General features: G+C 38.4%; 1 protein-coding gene across 12 annotated transcripts in view; it reads left to right on the forward strand.

Moving 5' to 3' along the window:
* Positions 1-205: 205 nt before the first annotated feature.
* TTLL7 (tubulin tyrosine ligase like 7) overlaps positions 206-22,495 on the forward strand; it is a 151,457-nt gene continuing 129,167 nt past the window's right edge. For 5 of the 12 annotated variants that reach the window (XM_070786226.1, XM_070786225.1, XM_019957216.2 and 2 more), the window contains exon 1: positions 211-674. The gene's annotated coding sequence lies outside the window, so the exon portion shown is untranslated. Of the gene's footprint in view, positions 675-22,495 lie in introns of all 12 variants that reach the window. The other 7 variants (XR_011565827.1, XM_070786231.1, XM_070786229.1 and 4 more) reach the window with 4 other exon arrangements.

Below are 22,495 nucleotides of genomic sequence, written 5' to 3' on the forward strand. Positions count from 1 at the left end.
TGGCTTTGGTGGTGAGGCGTCAGTGGTGAGCTCAGCCGCAGGACTGGCGCCCCGGGCCCCGCAGGGAGCAGGAGCGGGCACGAAGGCAGGGTTCCCGGCCGGCGCCCTTTGGCATCTCCTTAGGAGGGGACACCGCCCAGGCGCCCGCGTTGCTAGGTCCTCTGTTTGCCGGGTTCTAAAGCTGCCCCGAGCGGGACCAAGGCCAACCCGGAGGGGGACCGGAAAAGTCTAGGACCGTCCCCACTGCCCTGCCGGGAAAAGCGGCCTCTCCCCCGGTTGGTCCCTCCGGCCCCCAAGCCCTCCGGGCGCGGGGCGGGGCGCGGAGGAGCCCCCTTCGGCCGTGGGTCCTCCCAACCGTCGCCGACCCGGCGCCCTCGCTCCCGCTCCGCCGCGCACGGCGCGCACCCCCGGTCGCCTCCCGCTAATGGTCTGGCCCGTCGGTAGCCGCCACCCCTTCGGCAGCGCCAGCTGCTCCAGCTGCTCCGGGTCTAGCGCCGGCGCCCGGAGCTGTGGCTGCCGCGGGCGGTGGGCTGGTGGAGGGGAGAACCGGACCATCAACGCAGGCTGCTCGGCCCAGGGCGGCCGCGGAGGGAAGCCAAGGAGCGCGGGAATCGCGCAGGGACCGCCCGCAGCCCGGAGGCGAGGACCCAGGGGCTGGGCTTTCCTCACCCCGGGTGAGTACCTGCTGCCCCAATCCTCCCCGATCCCCTTTCCCTGTGCCCACGCCCGCGAGGTGTGGGCCGCCGCCCGGACGGTCAGTTGCCTGGGATCACTGACCCCTGCGGGAGCAGCGGCACGGGGAGCTGTTACTGTTGGTGCTAATGATTCAGCACCATTCGTGCCCTGAGAGATCTGGGCAGAATCGGGGAAGTGGGGTGGGGGGGGGGTGGGGGCGAGATCAGTTGCTGGGCTTTCGCCTGCGCTTCCAGGTTCCAGATGAACGACCCCGGCGGGCGAGGTCGGGTGGGGTGAGCCAGGAGGCTCCCTGATGGCTTGCTCTATAATTCCGTCCTTTCGCCACATCACGGTACAAACCTTCGTGAATGTGCGGTGCAACCTTCAGTGTGTCAGATGAGTGGGTTTTTCTCACAGGCGAGTGAAGTCTAGGGCCCTTCTCTATACCAGCCAGTTTCTCTACTTCCTTCCTTTGGATGCCTAATTCGTGCCCCTCTCCGCTCAATTTTACATCGTGTTGCATCCCTCCGCTAAGAGGCTGTATCCAACTTGTCTTGTATTCAGAGTGGGTTTGACTGGTCTTGGCATAGTAGGAAAAGATTTAAGGGGATTAAGAAATAATACTTTTAGAGTTTAGCCACTTCGTATACATACAATTTCATTAAATCGTATCTCAGAACCAAATGTGGTAAGTAAAGAGCGGGAAGTTAAATCGTATGCTCAAGGTTACAGAATAGGAATTTGGATACAAGTGTGCCTGGTCCCCAAACCCACGAATCTTCCACTGCATTAAGGAGTTGTGTATCCAAATGTGTCCAAGTTGTGTGTACATATATATGATTTATTACATATTAAACATAGAATTAAGTTTCAGAGAAGTAATCTCAAGTAACAGCAATAACCTGTAAACTTCCTGTATATGGAATTATTGTTCTTTTAGTATAAAAGAAGGAGCATGCTTTGAATTGCATGAAAAAATACTATTTTCTTTGAAAGCATATGCCAAAAAATAATATCTGAACAACACTGCATAGGAGAGCTAGTTTATAATAGAAGATGTTCAACACATTTTTAGCAGTGATATATGGTAAATGCTTAAGTGTTGGAGAAATCTTTTAGGAACGTAAAGGCAATCTGGATTTTTTTTTTTTTTTCATGTTAGGGAAACATTTGCAATGAAAACAGTTATTTAGTACATGGCATGTGTGACTGAACTGTTTTTGTAGGGTGTGTTACCCATGATAGGGTGACGGATAAATCCAGGCTGATAATACGATTTGATTCATTACAACTCTGTGATTTGGCATAGCAGGTGATAGCTCCATTTTACAGATGAAGGAACTGAAATACAGAGAAGTTTCAAGATTACACAGCTAGTGGTGGAATCTGGACAACATTGACTCTTACACAAAATATGTGTGTTGTAGCAAAGTGTAATTCTGTTTAATGGGAAATTGTATTGATTTGTTTTTGCCCTGCCCTTCAGAGTCAACAATTGTATTGACCTTGTATGCTCTTTCTGTGAAAATAATGGACACTAGGTTTTTTCTTTGTTCTTTCCTTGGCCATTTGATTTGCTTTCATTTATGATTTATATATTTTCTCTTAAGACATGCAACTCTCGCTGATGTCTCATGAGGCAGGTTGCTATAGTACACATGCTCATTATCTCCGACTACTAGAATAATATGTGATGTCTGATAGGAACATAGTCATTGTAGGCCATCATTTCTAAAGTATTGAACCATATGCACGGGAGAATTCTTTTTTAAGTTAATGAGGATATTGATAGACTAAAGCCATAAAATGGAGGCACAAATTTACATTTGTTATTTAGACAAGACTATTAAGACAAGTAAGGTCCTGAGATGAGTCTTAATTTTGATTTCTAGAAGGTCATTTCTTTTTTTTTCTTTATGACTTCAGTGAGGCCTTTTGCAGTCCAATCTGTTTAATCCCAAAGGGAAAGCAGAATTGGTATGAATGAATAAGCAAAATTCAATCCCACTGCTATTAAAAAAAAAAGGAAACTGCATGTTCTAGTGCTGGAGGGTCAGCAGGAACGTTTTAAAACAGACATAGCACATTTTATTTAGATATTCATCACGACTATAAATATAATACCAACTTGGCCTTAGGAATGTTTTCTGTCTCTCTCTACCCTTCATTCTCTCGCTCAGTGTATGTATGTATGACTACTGTCTGCAGACCATCTAAATTCTAAAAGTCTAGATGGGGAAACTGAAAGTTTAGCTGGAGAAATAGTTACCTACATATTAGTAATTAACCAAATAGATTAATACCGGCTTAATACCAGGAAAAGGTAAGGCAGATTTAAGTGCCACATCAATACTTTAAGAAGCAGAAATAGTGATGACTAGGGTCATAAGAAGATCAGGAAAGTTTTCATGGATGGAAGTGAATGAAATCACTCTGAGATGGGAAGGCTTTCAGTAGGTAAAGAGAAAGCAGATGTAGTTCAGCTGAGAAGTGGTCATGTACTTTTGGATACCTGGTGACAGATTATGAAGGACTTTGCATATCAGGCAGTGAAATCTACTGGTTATCAGGTAATCTAGGGAACTAGCTTAGGTCTCTAAGCAAGCCAAATTTCTCTTTGGCTGGTTTTGCTCACATTCTCCATATTTCATGTTCCAAGTGCTCTTCCAGAAAATGTTACTTTTCAGGGTACTGCTATTTAAAGCACTAAAAACCCAGAAAATTTTCTATGCAAGTAAGATTTTTCCTCTTCCAAGGAGGTTTGCCTTTTAAAAGATTTCCCTCTTCCATTATAGTCTTTATTTTAAATTTTATAACATTACTTTTCACTTAATTGCAGTTTGACCGTGAACATTTCAAATGTCTACATAATTTTCCATTAGGTAGATGTGCCATAAATTTCTAATCATTCCTCACTGTCACTTTTTTTTGATGATAATAAATAACACTGTGATGAGTATCTTTGTTCATAAGCTCTTTTCTAAATTTTAGAAATTAGTTCCCTAGTCTCAGAAATAAAATTTCTGGGTTAAAAGGTATGAGTTCTTAGTTTGATTTTTTTGAAAAAAAAATTGAGGTATAAATGACATAACATTATATTAGTTTTGGGTATACAATGTAATGATACAGTATTTGTGTATATTGCAAAATGATCCCCACAATAAGTCTAGTTAACATCTATCACCACACATTGTTATAGATTTTTTATGATGCTTAATTTGACTAATTTCTTCTTCTTCTTTATGTATGTATTTTTAATTGGAGGATAATTGCTTTACAATGTTGTGTAGGTTTCTTCCATAATCGACATGAATCAGCCATAGGTATACATATGTCCCCTCCACTTGAACCTCCCTCCCCTCCCATCTCTCACCACATCCCACCCCTCTAGGTTGTCACAGAGCACTGGGTTGAGCTCTGTGTCACACAGCAGATTCCCACTGGCTGTCTGTTTTACACATGGTAAGGTATATATTTCAGTGCTACTCTTTCAATTTGTCCCACTTCCCCTGCTGTATCCACAAGTTAGTTCTCTATCAGTTTGACTGAATTTTATACACATTTTAAAACCCTGATGATTTCTGTATATTCTCTTTGGAGCATTAGTATATTAAGTATAGGATACTTGCATATTAATAATTAATAACACTCCTGTCTATGTCTCTTCAGATTACACTATTTCAGGCAGACTTGTCTTTTGATTCGTTAAACCATGAAAGAGTAGTTAAACCATGGGTTCTGGGAGAAAGGCAGGCAGTTGGGACCACTGAAGAGAAAAGATGTAGGTAGTGGAGGACAGATTTTGTGGGAGTGAGCAGGAATCTGCAGCCAGAGAAGGAGCTTGTGTGATAAACTACTTTCTGGTCCTGGTGTTGTATCTGTAGACCTCGGCTCTCTCCTTTCTCCTGTCCTTCCTTCGGGAATCTACCCTTATTCTCCCCACACTCTCTCTCTCTTTCAAACTTCAGCTTCTTCCACCCACCTGTATCAGTGTCCCAGGTCTCCAGCTTCGATATCTTGGGAGTACAAGGCTTATGAACTCACTCTCGGCTTCTAATTTGGAGAATCCACATTGATGAGGGCAGGAATTCCAGACCTCCTCCAATTCTCTGCAGAAGTCCTGGTTACAGGGTGTAAGAGTATGTGGTGGACACTGAAGACTCCCGTCCCCTCTGCTGTGTACATTGCTAGAGACAGCAAGCCCCCAGGAGATGCCGGACATTCCCAGCCTCCCCTTGCACTCTCGTTCCCAGTATCCCTTGACCAGGGGAAGATCCCCTCATTGAGGAGAGACTCTTCCCCCATGTCCCTCCAGTTGTAGGAATACATGACCCTACCTCCTTGGACAGGTGTTCCTACTTTGGCCAGGCCTCTGCCTTGCTCCCCTAGGCTCTCGCCTGGGTTTCCTCTCGGTACCACTCCCACCCTCCTTGGACTTTGAGGCCAGGAAGCCACTGAGGCAGGGAGGCCATGAAGTGTCTCTGAGAACCAGTGGAAGGGGAATTAGGGATATGAATGTGCCTTGAGGGAGCAAGTAGGGAGCAGAAAGGCAGGTACTTGGAATATGCTCTCAGTTTCGGAAGCCCTGAAAGGAAACAGTGAAAACTGAAGCATCTTTATAAACCAAAAATAGGCCTTACCTTTCAGGACCTGACAGATGATTTCTGGTGGAAGTTGGACATAAAGGTGGGCAATTTTGGTCAGAATTTGTTCTATGCTTAGTTGGGACTTACTATTTAAAGCAGTTTGCTTAAACTCTTTGAAGGTGATAAATCTTCCAGGCATTATTTGTCAAAGTTCAACTGGGCTTAGTCAGCAGTTTGCATAGGGTTAAGTTAGAGCTAAAAACTTAAATTTAGGTAGGCTTGCTTATTTATTTTCCAACACCTATTTTCCTTAGTTCCCATTCGATGTTTACCTACCTGTAGTGCACAGGGTAGTTTACAAAGCCATAAAGTTCTGGGACTGTTTAGGTTCTGGGAGTTGAGTGATAAATCCAATTTCCTCTTTTTTCTTGCAAGTGGTTAGTTGTCCTGTTTCCTTTGACTTCTTTAAAGGTTCAGAGTTAGACGGCCCAGTGGTCACTGATTCTCCCCTGGGGCTGACTGAGAAGTCTTTCCTTTTGAAATTGATGATATTCTTGGTCCACTGGGCATGCTGAACCATCCACATTGTTTGGTTTTTCTGAGTTGTATTTTGGCACCCGAGCTTCCAAATTTCTGTATTATCTTTGTTCTTCTGCATAGTCACGTGAAATGGAACATTATGTTTGATAAAAGATTATTTTGAGCATTTCTATCTCTTTTACCCACTACTTTGCAAAGTCTGAACTGGTGCCACACCTAATTCAACAAGATGACAATAGCTTGTTTTCATAAAAACTCTCCTCCCTTTTCCGTGAGCTTATTTGCAGCGACATTGACTTTTTAAAGTAAATTGAGCATTTGCAGTTTGGAAGGTGGATCAGCAATAACCTAGGCAGCAGCTTCAAGATTATTTCAATGTTCTTCGCTGGATTAGAATTGTAGGGTTTTCTTAGATGTACTTCTCATTTAAGGTAGTACTACCTTTCTTCTGTGAGAGATATGAGCCCACTTAAAATTTGTGTAAAATCTAGTTGATGTGGTTTTAATATTAAGTTTGACTGCATATGTGAATATGAATGGTCATACATATGGAGTACTAGGTAGGAAAAGTTTAGAAACTGTGAATTTAATTTGAATCATTTGATAGGACAATTTTCACATGTAATTCTGTCATTGCTGTTATTGAAAATATGTTTTTTTCAAGGTATTTAATAAATAAAATCTGTAACCGTGTGTAGCATAATGATTGCTGAAAAACCAGGACAATAATTTTAGCACACATCTCAGTTTATATTTAGAATCAGTCTGTCTGCAGTTACCCAACAACTATGTGCTAGCTACTCTGTGGAGAGGAAAGCTAGACCTTGAACATTTTCTACAATCAGCATAATTCACATGAAACCAGATGGAGGCATTTTCATTTAGCTGTTGGTTTGATCACATCGAAAATGGTAATATTTCATTACTTAGCATCTCTTAATCTAGAATCCTAAAGATTGGCAGATATTATTTCTTCCATCTTAATGACATGAAAAATCAAGCTTGGGAGAGAAAAAAACAGATAAAAATGTGTGCAAAATCATAGTAGGATTAGAAATTGGTCTAAAACTGCCCCTCTTAGATACTAGTTTTGACAATAGATCTAGGTATAACATGTAAGCAAGGGGATGACCTTTATTCATTTATTGCATAGTTTTAATGGTTTTACTAGTGTTACAGTATTTGAGAAAAAAATTACTTGTCAAATCCACTGGATATTTTTTTCTGTGTTTTCTGCTTTTAGTCCATATCAGCTTCACCCTTAGTCAACACACACATATTTCAATGCATTATTTTTGGAAAATTGAAACGTTATTTCTGGAACTTGCTGCAAAAATTAAAGGAAAATAGACATTTTAATGTATGAAAAGTTTTAAAGGGAGGGATCAGCATTTTTAAAAATCAAGTGGGCTGTGTATATGTGGAAAAGCTTTTTCACTTGTCAAAAATCAGTGCCGAATGAGTGTTTCTGGCAGAAAGAAAAATTTGCTGCTACATATGTTAGGAGGTTGTCATTTTGGAATAGGAGGCATTTTCTCCTTAAAAATGTATCTTGGGTATATATGTATTGATAGCTGTTTTCATTCTTGATTAAGGAATTAAAAGTTAAATGTGTTTTTCATTAGTTATAGTATGGCATATTTATTTCTGTAATGTGCTCCAAAGTGTATCTATGAATTTTGTTTTTGAATTCATAAAGAACTAAATAATAAATATAGGATGAAGTGAAAGTCCTAAAGTGTAACTTCTGCTGGGAACAAAATTAAATGAATACACTCAGCATTACCTATGAATATGGATATTTAGATCTCCAAGTAAAATTACCTAATGGTAATCCAAAAATTTTTCTCTCCTTGGTATAATTATACATATTATGGTAACATACAAGTGATATTCATGTTTTCTGAAAGAAAAAAGTCCAGAGTAGTATAAAGGTACCATGATTTATGTAATTGTTTGGATGATTTTTCATATTTTGTAGGCATTCAATAAATGCAGCTCTTTCTCCAGTTAATATTTTGTTCAGTTCAGTCGCTCAGTCCTGTCCGACTCTTTGCGACCCCATGAATCCCAGCACTCCAGGCCTCCCTGTCTATCACCAACTCCCGGAGTTCACTCAGACTCACGTCCATCGAGTCGGTGATGCCATCCAGCCATCTCATCCTCTGTCGTCCCCTTCTCCTCCTGCCCCCAATCCCTCCCAGCATCAGAATCTTTTCCAGTGAGTCAACTCTTCACATGAGGTGGCTAAAGTACTGGAGTTTCAGCTTTAGCATCATTCCTTCCAAAGAAATCCCAGGGCTGATCTCCTTCAGAATGGACTGGTTGGATCTCCTTGCAGTCCAGGGGACTCTGAAGAGTCTTCTCCAACACCACAGTTCAAAAGCATCAATTTTTCGGCGCTCAGCCTTCTTCACAGTCCAACTCTCACATCCATACATGACCACTGGAAAAACCATAGCCTTGACTAGATGGACCTTTGTTGGCCAAGTAATGTCTCTACTTTTCAATATGCTATCTAGGTTGGTCATAACTTTCCTTCCAAGGAGTAAGCGTCTTTTAATTTCATGGCTGCAGTCACCATTTGCAGTGATTTTGGAGCCCCCAAAAATAAAGTCAGCCACTGTTTCCACTGTTTCCCCATCTATCTCCCATGAAGTGATGGGACCAGATGCCATGATCTTTGTTTTCTGAATGTTGAGCTTTAAGCCAACTTTTTCACTCTCCACTTTCACTTTCATCAAGAGGCTTTTGAGTTCCTCTTCACTTTCTGCCATAAGGGTGGTGTCATCTGCATATCTGAGGTTATTGATATTTGTCCCGGCAATCTTGATTCCAGCTTCTGCTTCTTCCAGCTTTTGTATTTTTATATAATCTTTTTATTATGATAAAAGCACACAACATGAAATTTATTATGTTAAACATTTTAAAGTATATAGTTCAGTAGCATTAAATATATTAACTTTGTTGTGAAATAGACCTCCAAGAACTTTCTCCTCTTGCAAATCAGAAATCTTATACCCATTAAATAACAACCTCCCTTTCCCTCTCCCCCAAGACTTTGGTAACCACCATTATATTTTCTTGTTTTTATGAGTTTTGCTAGTTTGGATACCTTAGTATAAATGGAATCATATATTATTTGTTTTTTGTGACTAGTTTATTTCACTTAATATAATTGCTAAAATTTTACCCATTTATAGAATATGACATTTCCTTTTTTAAAACCAAATAATATTCCATTGTATATACACACCAGTTTTTCTTTACTCATCCGTTGATATACATTTGGGTTGCTTCCACATGGGTTGCTAATGAGAAAAATGGCACTATGAACAAAGATGTACAAATATCTTTCCAAGACTCTGCTGTCAATTCTTTTGGATTTATACCCAGAAATGGGCTTTCTGGATCATATAGTAGTTCTGTTTTTGATTTTTGGGGACCTCCGATACTGTTTTCCATGGTGATTATATCACTTTATCTTCCTGTCAGGAGTGTGCAAGGGTTCCAGTTTTTCCATATCCTCTATAACACTTGTTTATTTATTTACAGTAGGCAGCTTACTGTAATATCTCACTGTGATATCTCACTGTGGTTTTGATTTGCATTTCCTTGATGATTAATGATGTTGAGTGTCTTTCACGTACCTGTTGGCTATTTGAATATCATCTTTGGAGAAATGTCTATGCAAGTCTTTTGCCCATTTTAAAATCTGGTTATTTGATTTTTTTGTTGTTGAGTTGTTGGAGTTCTCTCTATAGTCTGGATGTTAACCCTTTATCAAATAAATGATTTTCTCCCACTCAATAGGTTGCGTTTTTCACTCTATTGATTGTGTTCTTTGCTGTACACAAAAATTCTGTTCATTGTAGTCTTGTTTATCTAGTTTTGCTTTTGTTGCCTGTGTAGCATTATTTTTAGCAGTTTAAAAATGTATTAAGAAAATTGTTTCAAATTGCTGTTTATTATTTTTCTCTTTAGTCTTTGAAGTCCATGAGATTATTTTTGAGACTGCAATTATGATGCCTGGTGTAATTATTTAACAAATTAAACAATTTTGATTAACTTTTTCTTTTTGGAAGATCCACTTTTAAACCTATTTAATGTAGAATTTTGTTGCTATACTTTAATATGATAAAAGGAGTTATGTTAAACCTGTATGTTAATTTAGGGAGAATTAGCATCTTTACTATGTTGATTCCTCCAATTTGTAAACATGGTATGCTTCTCCAGGTATTAATATTTAGGTCTTCCTGGATTTCTTTTATCAGAATATCATAATTTTGATTATATATAGTTATATTTTGTTAGACTTATACCTAAGTATTTCGTTTTCTTTGGAGCTACTATAAAGAAACTGCATTTGAAATTTTTGTTTCCATTTCTTCTCTGTCAGTTTATAGAAATGCAGTTGGTTATTGTGTTGGTCTTATATCCTGAAACTTTACTAAGCTCACATACATTTTGAATCTAGGGCTGCAGATCCTTTGAGGGTTTTTTAAATGTAGACAATTGTGTCATCTGAGAATGAAAACAATTTTATTTCTTTCAATCTGTGTGCCTTTAATTCATTTTTCATGCCTGATTGCAATGGCTAGAACTTCCAGTATTGTGGTAAGAATGGTGAGAGTAGACATCCTTGCCTTCTTCCAAATATTACAAGAAAAAACATTATTTTACTAAGTATGATGTTATTGTTGTTGTTTAGTCGCTAAGACATGACTGACTCTTTTGCATCCCCGTGAAATCTGCCCATGGGATTTCCTAGGCAAGAATACTGGAGTGGGTTGCCATTTCCTTCTCTAGGGAAGCTTTCTTACCCTGTAATTGAACTCACATCTCCTGCATGGGCAGGTGGGTTCTTTACCACTGAACCACCAGAGAAGCCCAAGTATGCTGTTAGCTGTATGTTTTTTTTGTAGCTGTTCTTTATTAGGTTGAAGAAGTTGCCCCTCTGCTCCTAATGCACTGAGACTTTTTATCCTGAATGGATGTCAAATTACATCAAATGCTTTTTACTTTATCAATTGATATGGACATATGACTTTTCTCTAAGCCTGTTGATATGGTGGATTGCATTGATTAATTTTTGAATATTGAATCAGCCTTGAATACATGGGATAAATCACATTTGGTCATGTGTACATGACACAAACATACACATATATACTTAAAAATATACACACTCACTGTATTCAATTTGCCAATGTTGTTAATTATTTTTGCTTTTAAGTTTGAAGAGATATTGGTTTGCAGCTTCCTTTTTATTGTGCTTCATTTATTTGGATGTTGTTAGACTATTACTGGCCTCATTTGGCACTAAGAAACTATTACTTGTTGAGTTTGGGTGTTGTATCAAATTCAAATATTATAATAACCTGAGAAGGCTACTAAAACTCCTTTTCCCAACTATATATCTCTGTGAGGCCAAATTTTGTCATATATTTCAACCAAAAGAACTTATCAAAATGAATGCTGAAGCAGATATGAGAATCTATTTTCTTGAAGCAAGATATTAGAGGAATTAAAAAAAATACAAAATAATGTCACTTATTTCTTTAAAAAAACTATATTTTTTAATGTAAAATGATTTTGTTAACATGTAACACTTTAACATTTACATGTTAACATTAAATGTTAACATGTAATGGTTTTATTATTGTTATTTTAAAATGAATAAATATTTCAAACATTTATCAGTTTTAGTTTCTAATAGGATGAATATTGATCAATATGACTCACAAAATGAATCTCACCAAAACTAAATGAGTGTAAAGAGTTCCAACACCAAAAGTTTGAGAAACACTACTAGGAAGACCAAGATAAGGAGAAAAGTGAAGCCAGAGGCCTGGGCATGTGCATCTCACCTTTGGCATTGGCTTGATCAGGTTGCTCCGGGTGCATGTTTTCTTTTTTCTCCACTAGTATTTTTATTTCACAAAATATGCTTTTTCTTCCACATTGATTCTTTGATATGCACTCTAACTTCCTAGAAAAAATATCTTAAATAGACCAATAGAAGTCCATAATGTAATCGTCACAAAATGAAATCCCTCAAAATTATCCCCACTCTAATAAATGTTATATATAGAAAACTATATTTTAATTTATAAATTATAATAAATAGAATTGAGCTTCCCTGGTGGCTCAGATGGTAAAGAAACTCCCTGCAATGCAGGAGACCTGGGTTCAATCCCTGGATTGGGAAGATCCCCTAGAGAAGGGAATCGTTACCCCTTCCAGTATTCTTGCCTGGAGAATTACATGGACAGAGGAGTCTGGCCAGTTATAGTCCATGAGGTTGCAAAGAGTTGCACCCAACTGAATGACTAAATATGCACACAATAAATAGAATAGAAATATTAATTCAGTGATGACTTATGTAAGGATGAAGTAATTTAGAATGTTTTGTCAAGAATTGACTAAAAGATAGTGCAAGAAACATTTAAATTACTGTCTTTTGATTTTGATTATTATAAATGGATTTTTTTTGTACTTTTCTCCAGCCCTTTATTTTCATATTATTTGTATATAGTAAAATGTGTACCTTGTAGAGTTTTGACAATATTTTGGTAAATAGCATTTGAAGATACCTAGTTTGTAATAGTATCAACATACAAAATGAAATGATAAAAAATCTTAGCGTTATTCATGAGGAAAAAACTAAGATCAAGTCAACTAGGGGAGACATTAGCTCACAAAATCCATTTTGTGAAATCCTTCATGTTTATTAGAGCTGAGCACACATTTGATTCCAGTTTTCTAATTTCCAGGGAAAGAGAGCATACAGAAATTTTAATGATTAATTAAAAATCTCATACATGAAGAAACAATTGCCTAAGAGGAACAAGGTTTTTCCTACATAGAATCCAAAGTGAAATTTATGCTGTAGTTTCTTTTAAAGTGAATTCAAATTAGTGTAATGCAAAATGTCTTCATATCATTACAGTGAAATTCAATAGGATTCTTTGGACTATTTTTTTTACAATGTCTTTAAACCTGGGCAACTGATGTGGATGTGTGGATGTATGTCTTTTGGGGAAGTAACTTCCAAAGATTTCCTTCTGTAACATCGGAATAATATCTGCCTTGAGAGCATTGTAATATAGGTAAAGATTGTAGTGTCTGCTCAATAAATTACACGACTGAGCGACTTCACTTTGACTTTTCACTTTCATGCATTGGAGAAGAAAATGGCAACCCACTCCAGTATTCTTGCCTAGAGAATCCCAGGGGTTGGGGAGCCTGGTGGGCTGCCGTCTATGGGGTCACACAGAGTCAGACACGACTGAGGCAACTTAGCAGCAGCAGCAGCAGCAGCAGCATCCTTCTGTTAAGGCCTTCCCAGGTGGCGCTAGTGGTAAAGAACCCACTTGCCAATGTAGAAGACATAAGAGATAAGGGTTTGATTCCTGGGTTGGAAAGATCCCCTGGAGGAGGGCATGGTAACCCACTCCAGCATGCCTGTAGAACCCCATTGCCAGAGCAGCCTGGCGGGCTATAATCAATATGGTCGTGAAGAGTCAGACATGACTGAAGCGACTGAGCAGTAAGCATCCTTCTGTTAGGGTGACTGTGACCAGCAATGTAGCATGGTCCCAAGTTTATAGCTCTCTGATCACCTGGCTTAATCCAGGAATGAACATTATAGAATCTCAAAAAATTGGAGTTCTGCCTATCTTTTAGGAATCCTTCATACATATTATTGTTATTAGCTGTAACTGTGAGGAACGATCCATTTGAGGTTTTGCTCCCTGAGAATTACCTGCTATTTCTTTTCATTCAATATGATTTCTTTTCAATTCAGTCAAATGCCTACTTATTTCTTTTCAATCAAGTAAAGAATTCCATGATTTGAAAGTCATCTAGACCGAATAATAGGAGGACTTTTGTCTGTACCAAAAAGGCTAAAGGAATGACCCTATAAGGTTTTATACCTCCTCCAAAATAAATTTTTCATTTGTTACAATGCACAGAGGAGTGGGTGTTGGAAGTCCTAAATTTATGGCATGGAATGTAGCTCCAAATGCCCATTTCAGCTGAAAGTCCTATGTACAGATAAAATAGTCAGAATTACCACTTCTACCTCTCTTGTAAAGAAGTGTAATTTTTCTCTTCAGACCAAAACATTTTTTCTCGAGTGTTTTTTTAAATCATTGTTGAGTCTCTATTGAGGGAAAGTGAAAACAAAATTGTTGGGGTTTGGTAAACTCTCTCTTAGTAAAAATTGAATTAGGCCTCAGACTTCTTTGAATAGAGGAGTAAAATTAATTTGTAGTAATTGCATGAGCATTCCAGAAGGTTGGTTTGCTTACTTAATTTTAATCTTTTAAAGTCAAGTATCAGATGACTGGAATGGGTGTTTGATTTTTAAAAATCTTTTTGAGTGTTTGAGTTGAATTTTCTTTCCTTTGTCTCTTGAGACTTACCTCAGGTAAGTCCTATGATCTGTACACATTTTCTATATGGTTAGAAGCCTTCTGGGGCTGCCCATGGTGGCCTAACTCAGATTCAGTGTGGTGTCTGCAGGCGGCTGAAGCTTTCTCTCTGCTTCCCAGGGCTCACAAGAGAGAGGAGGGCTCAGATCCTTTTTGTCCAGACTAAACCAATGGGGAGGTCAGGGTCTTAGGTTTGGAGTCAATTAGGTACTTTTAATCTGTGTTGAACTAATGAATAAATGAAGAGTCAAATTTATATCTTAGCCTCAATAATTGTTTTAAGATTATAAGCAACTAATTTTGATTATAACATAGCCAATGTCCATCATATTAGAAATTTCCATTTTCATCATGGCCAGATTAGAGTTTTGGAGTTTAAATAAATGCTCACTTATTTGTAATATTTATGATTAACACTCTATATAAATATAAATGATTATTAATATATGATATTATATGTTAACAAACTATAATTCTCATTTAGTTTTCCTTTTCCAAGTACCAAAAACTTCTTGTTTTATTGGAATATCTTCTAATTTGATTTAAACTTATCCTTAAAAAATGAGTTACATAATGAGTTACCAAATCAGTTATAAAAATATGAAAATATTTAAATAGTAGACTTATACCACCTATTTATTAGTCTTGCTTTCATGGTTGAGATTTATAGTTTCTCTTAGGAAAACTAGATGAATGATTTTTGACAAAAAGTATTTCTTCGCTATATTATGAAAAATCTATCGTGTGACATTCTAGAGGGTAATTAGGGGGCGACTCTTTCCTTCCTCCTTCCCTTCCCTTCTTTTACCTGACCTTCCTTCCTTCCTTTCTTTCTTTTTCTTTCTATCTACCACCATCATTTATCTGTCTCTTGAGCTTTGGATTTAATTCTGATTTAGGGTCCCTGAATTAGGCCATCTCCTCTAATTTGTGGATTCTAGTCTGTGAGGAGCCAATAAGTGAACTGGGAACTTGAGAAGGAAAAGCTTCTTTAATGCTTGTAGTCCCCTGGGCACATTTGTAACTCAGTCTCTGTGACTGGTGTCTGAGTCATTTTTATCCTGATAGTCTTCTTAAGCAGTTGCCTCAGATGCCATAATAGATGAAGGTTATTATTTTAACTCTAAAATCCTTAGATATATATTTGGTAGGTGAGATAGCTGTTATACAAATTCTAATGGACTAAAATGAGGACAATAGGAAATTCATTGTTTTGTTATAGGTTACTCCAAGAAGTTGTAGATGTACAAACTAAACACTTAGTATAGTACAGGTGAAGTAGTCACATTAATAAAATTAAGGGAAAAAGGAAAATATTGCTGTATTCTAAAAACATCACTAAATTGTCCAATTTTGGGATCATAGTATAGCACTGCAAATTATTACTTTTACCTTTCCCTAGCCCTTTTCTGGCCCAAAGGAACCACATTTACATTGAAATTCAAATATAGCAAGCTCTGAGTTTTGTCTCCTTCCAGTGCTTCTGTGTGTGCTCCAGGAGGAAATTCTTGGCCTATAACCAGTGCTTACCTTCTTTGGACATCCTCAGAACTGTCAGTGCTGCAGCTTGCTTCTTCCTGAGGTGAATCAGCGATGCTGTCTGCCAGTCAGCTCCAGCCATAGCTGGCTCTTCTTTCTAATACTTGGACTCATAGCGTTAAGTGAAGCTGCATTAAGTATAAAGTCATTAAGCCATTTGATTTGGGCCAAAATTTTGAAACTAAGAATGCTGTGTGATTTTCTTCTTTGCCTTTTATGATTGCAAAAGATTGGAACTAGAAATTTTGAAAGTTAAATTTTCAGAAAGACTGGCAGAATTTTTTACATGGATTCTTGAAATAGATTTTTAGGGAGTATGCTTTCTGGCATTGTTTCAATTTTAATTCTCATTTATATCCTATTATAATTTTAAATTACTTTCTTCTAATGCTAAATGAATTTAAGTTTTATTTTATTTAAATTTCTGTAGTTTTCATTAGCCAGTACTTACTATATAGGGTGAATAATACGTATTAAATGTCTTAATTATTCAGATCATTGTGATAAACTTTTGACTGGTCGGGGATATAATATATTAAAACCATATATTTGTATGTTTGTATATATTTATGTGTGTGTCTGTGCACATTCAGTCATGTCCGACTTTTTGTAACCCCATGGACTGTAGCTCACTAGGCTCCTCTGTCCATGGAATTTTCCAGTCAAGACTACTGGAGTGGGTTCCCATTCCCTCCTCCAGGGGATTTTCCTGTCCCAGGGAACCTACATCTCCTGTGTCTCCTGCTTTGGCAGGTGGATTCTTTACCACTGAGCCACCTGGGAAGCCCCATATATGTATATATTTGAATATATAATATATATTTTAAAAGATTTTTTTGGGGATAATCCCATTGTCCCAGTACTTCAATGAAGTTAAGATATGTGAAAGACATGATCAAATATCTTTATTTAGGTCAACATAGGTGATAAAGAGAGTTTGGTAGGATTAAGAGAGAATAAATCATTATTTGTTTCCTTTTGATTTACCTTTTAGTGAAAATGTTTTTTTTTCCTCATTGCCATTCATAAAATGGAAACAAACCGTAACAGTGTATTTTTTTGGTAAGTGTTCAGTAAATCTGTTTAATTAAAACCAAGTATGAAAATAGGAATTGGAAAAGTCGATTTAATATTAAAATAGATAAGAGAATAAGCTGTATAAACAATGTAAGCTAATGTAATAGAGATATTTTCAAAGTTTGACTTCCTGCTTTTTTGGCAAGGAAGGGTATCATCTAGACTAGATGTCAATAAACCAGATATTAAAGTAACTATATTTGTGATTATTCAGAAAGATGGAAGATGTGATTCATTCTTAATTTGTATTTTGTAACACCAAAATTTCATGAGTAAAAAATGGGGAGTTGCTGTAACCCAATTAAACAAACAAACAAGCACATACATTAAGCCCCACGATGTATCAGGCTCTGTGTTTTATTCATATTGCTGAGAATGAAAGACATTGCCCTTTACAGTAAAGAACTTTAAATCTAATACTTAAAAAATATGATACAGTTTTGTGAGCTTTCATGCACCGAAGAACAGTCCATTCTGCCTAAGAGAAGAAAATGAAGGGACAGCTAAGCTAGGCTTGAATGTTGGGTAGCAAAGGAGGAAACTCCAGGGTTAGAGAAAAACACAAGTAAGTGTATTCAAATTAGGAAATGAATACCATTTTCAGGATGCTCTTTTTTTTAATCTCATGTGTTTAGCTAGGATAATTTTTGAACATATTTGGCTGCAACTCATGGTAAGAAGAAATAATGATTTATTTTTTGCCATAGTATATATACATACCTCCAAACACACCCATGCATCCCCCTTCCCCTCACTTGGAAATCAAAGTTTCAAAACTCAGTACTCTTTTCTTCCTGCATTCAGTGCAGCCTGGCACTCTTGTATTTTTGTCTATTCTATTCTTTCATTTAAAAATACTGATTGAATCTCACTAAATTGATTCCGTGACATTCATAGATCATGGTCTGTATTTAAAAACAAAGAAGCCAAAAAAACTGTACTAGAGTTCAAAATTCATAGGGAATCCCCTTTCATACCCAATATGCAGGTATGCAGGTTTGCTGTTCTTTAGTCCCTATGTTGTGGAGAAGGCAATGGCACCCCACTCCAGTGCTCTTGCCTGGAAAATCCCACGGATGGAGCCTGGTAGGCTGCAGTCCATGGGGTTGCTAAGAGTCGGACATGACTGAGCAACTTCACTTTCACTTTTCACTTTCATGCACTGGAGAAGGAAATGGCAACCCACTCCAGTGTTCTTGCCTGGAGAATCCCAGGGACAGGGGAGCCTGGGGGGCTGCCATCTATGGGGTCGCGCAGAGTCAGACACAACTGAAGTGACTTAGCAGCAGCAGCAGCAGTGATATTATGTAGTGGATTGTGTCTGGTGTATGGTGCTCTGCTTGTGTGTGGTCAGTCATGTCTGACTCTTTGCGATCCCATGGACTGTAGCCTGCCAGACTTCTCTGTCCATGGAATTTTCCAGGCAAGAATACTGGACTGGTTTGCCATTTCCTACTCCAGGGTATCTTCCCAACCCAGGGATTGAACCCATGTCTCTTGCATCTCCTGCATTGGCAGGTAGATTCTTTACCACTGCACTGCCTGAGAAGGGTGATGTCTGGTGTATAGTCTCTAGAAAGTAAAGTAAAAAAAAAATGAGTATTAACCTACAAATGCTTTTGCCTCTTGACATCAAAATCTATTATGCTTAGTGTTAGGATGTCAAGAACATTTTTGTGTGTGCTTATAAACAAAGTATATTTTCCATTGTATTGAGTCAGTATACTTAGCAGCCTGTGGGTATGCTTTTTGCTATTGTTGTTTGTTTTGGTTTTAAGAAGATTATTTATTTATTATAATTACTTTTCAATATTATTTTTTTATAATATAACTGCTTCAAAAAGATTATCTGAATGATTTATTTAAAATATATAATTTATCAGTTCTCTTTGCATTTAGATAAGAATTTACCTACTTCTTGTCATCATCTTTAGTTTGCTGCTTAGTTTTCAACAACAGCTTCCATAATGGCGACTGGGAAAGCATTCATTTTTCATGGACGTATGTGTTCCTTACATTTAGTACATGTTCAAATAAAATAAACATTTTCACTGTGTCTGGGAAATGGATTTGTAAATTGCTACACCAGCTTTGTTTAGGTAAAATGCATACTTGTTTCACCTTTTCCTTTGTTCATTTTCTTTCAACCTATTCAAGTATTAAAGCATTTGTAGGATACACATACTCAAGTAAATTTAAATGAGTTAATAGATTTAAAGTTCTTAGAATAGTACTTGGTGCTTAGTAAGCATTTAATACTTTAGTCATTGTTTATTTCCATGGGCTTAAGAAAATGCACAATGCAAGTGTATTATGATAGAGTCAGATATTTGCAAAAGAAGTTGAATAGCTTTAAGTTTTGTGACTGAGAATGGAAGTTGGTATTTCTGCTTGTCAGTGCACCTGAAAATGGAATATACCAACAGGCATCATATATTCAAAGCTGAAATTAGGTATTTAAAATTGAAGTGTCAGATTTCAGGAAGGAAAATCAGCTTTTTGACCTTTTACAGATGATTCAGTTTAAAAAGCTTTGCATTTGAGAATATTAAGAAAATTGAAGACATTTAAGCCTTAAGAAGGACGTACTCCTTTACTTTGTTAGTGTTTGTAGGCATAAAATTAAATTCAGTTGATAGCACTGGAACGGTTTTGAGATGAAGTGTTAGTAGAGAAGGGAGGAACACTTTCTGAATGTAGGGTTTGAATGATGGGTTATTGGTTTCCAGAGTATTCCAATATGATAAAACCCAAGTTAGTAATAATCCACTTGGATTTAATTCTAGAATTTATGAGATATGTCTAAACTACTGAGTTGAATCTTATGAAGATTGACATATGTTCTGCTCTCACTCTGCTGTCGTCATTCTCAGATTATTACCTTTGACACTGTGGAACTGTGACTCTCTTGTGATTGATGGTTGAAATCTAGAATGTGTCACATAGGACAGCCATTGTCAGAGGCCATGTGATTAAGGACTAAGCATATTTCGTGGAGGCAAAAATGAAATCATACACTTGGTGACTGAAAAAAATGGCATAATCTTGCTAGGAACAAAAATTTAACTCTCAACCTGTCCTTTCCACTTGCTTCCCTGGGCTTTTCTCCCTTATTCATATTTCTTCCTTCTTCCTTCCTTTTCCTTATGAAAAATTAACTTCCTTTTGAGAAAAGTTTCCATATAAACATGTTATGATGCTATGATATGCATTTCCCCACACTCTATATTTCCTGTGATTAAAGGTCTTGAGATGTGTTAAAAATTATGCTAACAGAAACTATGCTGTGATACTGTATGACATCAGCATACAACTGTATTGTTTAAGGTGCTGTGCTATGTCTTCCCATCAACTTAAACTGATTTCTGAAAAAAACATCATGCTTGTAGAGTTTACTGTGAAAGTTAGTTATAATAGGAGAGAGTTGGTGAATCTGAATGTGGATAGCAGTATAGGATGAATTTTGTGCCTGGTTTCTAAGAGGTAGAGGGATCAAGTGTGTGTTTTTTTAAAGCAATGAACTTGGTATTGGACCTGGGTTTTAGCCTTAACTGGTACCTAGCATGGCCTTGGAGAAGGCAGTGGCATCCCACTCCAGTACTCTTGCCTGGAGAATCCCATGGATGGAGGAGCCTGGTGGGCTACAGTCCATGGGGTCACGAAGAGTCAGACACGACTGAGTGACTTCCCTTTCACTTTTCACTTTCATGCATTGGAGAAGGAAATGGCAACCCTCTCCAGTGTTCTTGCCTGGAGAATCCCGGGGACAGGGGAGCCTGGTGGGCTGCCGTCTGTGGGGTCACACAGAGTTGGACACGACTGAAGTGACTTAGCAGCAGCGGCAGCAGCAGCAGCAGCATGGCACTAGGCAAGTCAACTAACTTCTTAATACTCAGCTTCTTCATTTGTCAAATGAGAAAGAAAAATCTTATTAAATTGACCTTATAGTGTTGTGAAGGGCAAAGAGATTGAGGGTATGAATGCTGAAGTAAAGCTGTTCTTTGTGCATAAGTGGTGAGATACGTCTTACCACCTATGGCAGTGTAACTTCATCTATTTATCTGTAAAATGAGAATGGTAATAGTTCCAGTCTTATAGGGTTTTTGTGTCACATGAGATAATCTACGTCATGCATTTTACATAGTGCTTGATAAAAGAGCAAATGTTCATTCATTTATTGAGCACCTATCTTGTCCCAGGTGCTTTGCTAGGTGCTTGGAAAACACCTGTGAGCAGAACCACAGATAGTCCCTTTTCTTTGCAAGTTTGTAGGCCAGTGAGAGGGATGGAATTAATTTAAAATAAACATATAATTGCTACTCTCAGTGCTATGAAGGAAGAGTACCCATGCCCTGAGAGTAACATCAGGGAAGGTGGGCTCTAACCAGGCAAAGGCCAGGGACAGCTGCAAGTGGATTTCAGTCAGAAAGAGTATCATGTGCAGTCTGTGTGGTGGGAACATGCACTGGGGGGTTATCACACAGAGTAAAAGGGAAGCGGCTTATAATCAGGCTGGAAAGACAGGCAGGCTGCCTGACACATCAGGGTTCCATGAGGGAAGCAGAACCACTAAGAGTGTTGGGGAGTAAGACATTTACTATAAAGATGAAAAGCAGTCTACAGAGGGCTTATATTTTTTCATCTGGTGCTGAGTCAGGAGGGCTGGATGTGTCAAAGAATTCAACATGAATTAGAATTTACTAGGACAGAATGGAATGCATAAGAACAAACTGGAACCTATATCTCACCCTTGCTTTCTTCAGTCTTGACAATGTGGGTGGCCTCCAGGAAGAGCTGGTGTTCCTTGCCATACATGTGCCTGGTCTGGAAAGGCTAGATGTGCCAGGATTTAGAGAAGCTGAAGAAGATTCGGTAGGATCTGGAGCAGCTGCAGGCTCAGATCCTGCCCTCTGCCAAAAGGAGGAGCCAGCAGATTAGTGTCAACATGGTTAGATGTCATCACTGACTCAATGGACAGGAGTTTGAGCAGTCTCCAGGAAATGGTGAAGGACAGGGAAGCCTGGTGTACTGCAGTCCATGGGGTCACAAAGGGTCAGACACGACTTAGTGACTGAACACCAACAAATACAATAGTGCATGGTGCCCCTGTACTGACTTTAGGAATATAATGGCTACTTCTTTACCTTTACCTTCAAAATTGCATACAGATTTCTTCTTGTGGGTAACTCTAACCTGAAACCATGCAAGGACGGGATATCTAGGAAATATTAGTGTAGCTGAATTAACTCGGAGAAGGCACTGGCGACCCACTCCAGTAGTCTTGCCTGGAAAATCCTATGGACAGAGGAGCCTGGTAGGCTTCAGTCCATGAGGTTGCGAAGAGTCGGACACAACTGAGCGACTTCACTTTCACTTTTCACTTTCATGCATTGGAGAAGGAAATGGCAACCCACTCCAGTATTCTTGCCTGGAGAATCCCAGGGACAGAGGAGCCTGGTGGGCTGCCGTCTATGGGGTCGCACAGAGTCGGACACGACTGATGCGACTTAGCAGCAGCAGCAGCTGAATTGACTAGTACCACATGTCTTTTATTTTGGAAAGATCTTTTTGGTCCATTAGTGGGACCAAAAAATGGGCCTTTGGATTTCATTAGATGAGCACTGAAAAGCTGTCAAA

The sequence above is a fragment of the Bos indicus genome, chromosome 3 (genome assembly GCF_029378745.1).
Source record: "Bos indicus isolate NIAB-ARS_2022 breed Sahiwal x Tharparkar chromosome 3, NIAB-ARS_B.indTharparkar_mat_pri_1.0, whole genome shotgun sequence".
NCBI classification, from domain to species: domain Eukaryota; kingdom Metazoa; phylum Chordata; class Mammalia; order Artiodactyla; family Bovidae; genus Bos; species Bos indicus.